At 43.1% G+C, this 3,966-nt stretch overlaps 1 pseudogene; it reads left to right on the top strand.

Annotated features, from left to right (window-relative positions):
* The first annotated feature begins 829 nt into the window (after positions 1-829).
* LOC103540855 (developmentally-regulated GTP-binding protein 1 pseudogene) lies at positions 830-3,470 on the top strand (annotated as a pseudogene).
* The last annotated feature ends 496 nt before the right edge of the window (positions 3,471-3,966 follow it).

The raw sequence follows: 3,966 nt of genomic DNA, 5'->3' as shown, positions 1-3,966 counted from the left end.
TTCATATACTTTTATTAATTCAGCCCATTATTTCCAACTCTAGAGATATTTCTGATTCTACTCTAGATTATATTAGCTATTAATTTTCTACTGCTACATGAATGTTCATCAGTTTCATAAGTATGCCTCCGTGTCTTAAGTCATTAATAAATTTCAACAGAAATGTGCCAGTTAGCTTCTATATAGGAATCTTCTGTTACATTGGTATAACAAGCTAAAAATTTGCTTATCATTAGAATCATCTTGTCTGCATGTCTCTATGTTGCCTTTAAGTAATTCCTAAAAAACTAAGTGATTAGCTCCAAACATGATACATTGTTCCTGCTATATCAGTCAAACCCTGCCAAATGCTGAAATCAGGGGAGGTTTTGGCAAAGTTTATTCTAAGTTACCACATACTGACTCCTGCTAATCAATGCACCCTTTTCTGTATGTGAATAAACTATTCCTTTCATAACAAAATCCAAAGTCTTCTCTAGTATTAACTAAACCTAATGACTGACAATTTTCAGAACAAAACTTTTAAAAGAAATAAAATTGTTACCGTTTTTCCTTACTCTAAATTCTGTAACCTTCCTTTAACATAATATCTCAAAAATCATAGATAATGTAGCACCTGCTAAATCTCCACTTTAGTATCTGCTTTGTATACACCACAGCCTGGATGGAGAGAAACGGTGAAAGGGACAACAGTAGAATTCACATCAATCTGCCAAGTTGCTGATGGTTCTTGAGCCACAGTTCATGGAACATTCCATATGGAATTTTATTATAATCAAGAATTCAACTTGTCATTCCTCCCCCAAACATTTGATCACTACAAGTTATCATGAAAGATGAAGAGTCATGGACTCTGACAGGCATGACATGGAGAACGGCCCAAGGTGTGGTCCCACCAAGCACTAGGGGTCTTCAGGTCCCCTCCCCGAGAAGCCTGATGACCTACCTCAAGGGCATGACTGGACCTGGCCACCAATCTAGGGCAGGGTGGGGAGACAGAAGCTGTTCTGTCCACCTAAGCTCCTCTCAGCCCACCCTTCGTGGCCCCCAGCTCTGTCAGCTGCACCCTGGCAATCGGATAAAACTGGCTTCCCTCCAGGATGGGGGTGCAGCCTCAGAAGCCACCCATCCTCTGGCTTTGGTCTCTACCTAATACTCTCTTGTAAAAGAGCTTGACCTCCCCAGCCCAGCAGAGTTCTGGTCTTCCACAGACGTGTATATACATAGACTAGACAGTAAAACCAAAACAAAAATGGACTCACGGTGGGGACAAAATGGAGTTGGCCAACGCAGGCGCATTAAAGAAAAACGAAATTTAACCTTACCTAACATAATTGCAGGAATTTACAGGTTTTCTAAGAAATCAGCAGAGGACGCCAGCCAATCCCCAAAAGCCAGGGCTGTTCACGTCATCTCTGGACTTCCTTGTTTCCCTGACTCAGCTACCCCGATCCAAATAAGGAAGAAGACCGCTAGGCAATGAATCAGCTGAAAAAGCCAAATTACTTCCGCATTTACGCCATAAAAACCTTTAGTCTGTGAGCAGTTCGGAACTCATTGCTCCCATAGCCTTGAGTTTCCCAGCTTGCAGGTCGAAACTCTTGCAATAAACTCAACTTTCTGCTTTGTTTCACTAAGTGTGCAGTTTGGTTTTTGACAACCCATACCTGGGTCCACACAGGGGACAGCACAGAGATCCATACTGAATCACACATCCCACTCCCCAATAAAGAAATGACAGAAAACCTCCAAAAAAGCAGACGGAGGGTGGTTGGCTGAGAGGGAGAGGACTACTCCGCTCTGTCTCTTGCGAGGAGTAGGACGTACGCACCTGCGCACTGCAGTAGCGCCTGGTGGTCGTTGGCCGGTCCACTGGTGGGTGAGCCTCCAGGGACTCACCGCTGTCAGCAGCACCTTAGCCAAGATCCTGAAGATCGAAGCCAAGATGGCTCGGACTCAAAAGAACAAAGCCACAGCACATTACCTCGGGCGGTTAAGGCTAGCTTTGCTAAGCTTGGCAGAGAACTCATTACTCCAAAAGGTGGTTGTGGTGGTGGGCCAGGAGAGGGTTTTGATATGGCCAAGACAGGTGACACTAGAACTGGGTTTGTGGCTTTTCCATTTATGGGGAAGGCAACACTGCTCAGTAAGCTGGCAGGGGTATATTCCGAGATGGCAGCCTATGAGTTCACTACTCTGACATCTGTGCCTGGCATCATCAGATACAAAGGTGCCAAGATCCAACTCCTGGATCTCCCAGGTACCGTAAAGGGTGCCAAGGATGGGAAAGGTAGAGGCCATCAAGTCATTACAGTGCTGCAAACGTATAACTTGATCCTGATTGTTTTGGATGTCCTGAAACCCTTGAGACATAAAAAAGTAATTGAAAATGAGTTGGAAGTCTTTGGCATTTGCTTGAACAGCAAACTCCCTAACACTGGCTTTAAGAAGAAAGATAAGGGAGGGGCTGGCCCCGTGGCCGAGTGGTTAAGTTCGCGCGCTCCGCTGCAGGCGGCCCAGTGTTTCGTCAGTTCGAATCCTGGGCGCGGACATGGCACTGCTCGTCAGACCACGCTGAGGCAGCGTCCCACATGCCACAACTAGAGGAACCCACAACGAAGAATACACAACTATGTACCGGGGGGCTTTGGGGAGAAAAAGGAAAAAAAAAAAAAAATCTTAAAAAAAAAAAAAGAAAGATAAGGGAGGCATTTATCTCATGGCCGCTTGCCCTCAGAGTGAGGTGGATGCTGAAACCGTGAGGAGCATTCTGACTGAATACAAAATTCATAATGCTGATGTCACTCTGCTTAGCAATGCCACAGCGGATGACTTCACTGATGTGGTAGGAAGAAGCAGAGTTTATATCCCCTGTATCTATGTGTTAAATAAGATTGATGAGATTTCCGTTAAGGAATTGGATATCATTTATAAGGTGCCTCACTGTGTAGCCATCTCTGCCCATCACTGCTGGAATTTTGATGACTTGTTGGAAAAGATCTGGGCCTATCTGAAACTAGTGAGGATTTACATTAGACCCAAAGGCCAGCTGCCAGATCACAGATCCCCAGTGGTGGTGCATTACCCCAGGACCATGGTGGAGGATTTCTGCTTGAAGATTCACAAAAACCTTATCAAAGAGTTTAAATACACTCCAGTCTGGGGGGCTTGCTGTGAAACACAATCCTCAAAAAGTGGGTAAAGACCATACGCTGGAGGACGTCATTCAGGTTGTGAAGTGGAACCTTTCCATTTCCCCATCTGCCAGGCCAAGCACAGCAGCTTTCCCGGTGATCACCCTACTCCAATCCCCTTCTGGCTTTGGCAGCCTCTTGATCAAGATTCAGGGGAGGGAGATGGAGACACTCAAAGTGGAACTTCACTTGTATTATCTTGGTGTCATCTTGTATATTGAACTGCATAAAGGACATGATAGGAAAAAAAGAAAAAATAATGACCACATTCGGTGAGGATTTCACAAATATCTGTTTGGAAATTCATAATTAACGTGGTCATAGGATCATAAACATTTTCGAAATCTTGTTCAGGGCATACGTATGCAAATCTGCAAATATGTAAACCAGGACTCCTTTACCTGAGGTGAGGCTAATGAATGTTTAATGAATTCTTGAGTGACATATCCTTTCAGTGACAGTGCTCTCTCTGATTTTAATGCTTCCATATAGGACACATGAGTAATTACTTAAAGTTTTATCTTTCATCATTTAATTAATAGGAAATAAAGACAAACCTGAATATATTCTCTTACCGAAGAAAGTGGCAAAATATCATAACTACCAAAGAGAAAGAAAATTTGTGAAAGTTCATATAAGACCAACTTTGTTTTCTTTTAAAGTATCTATATTTACAGAACTATATTAAGATAAATATAAGCTTTATGGCAACCCAAATATTTCATGTTCAATTTATGAATATGATGGATAGGAACTGCTACAAAAGGTAAAT

The sequence above is a fragment of the Equus przewalskii genome, chromosome 4 (assembly GCF_037783145.1).
Source record: "Equus przewalskii isolate Varuska chromosome 4, EquPr2, whole genome shotgun sequence".
NCBI lineage: Eukaryota > Metazoa > Chordata > Mammalia > Perissodactyla > Equidae > Equus > Equus przewalskii.
The sequence above is the reverse complement of the archived record's forward strand: the minus strand, read 5'-3'. Positions and strand labels throughout refer to the sequence as shown.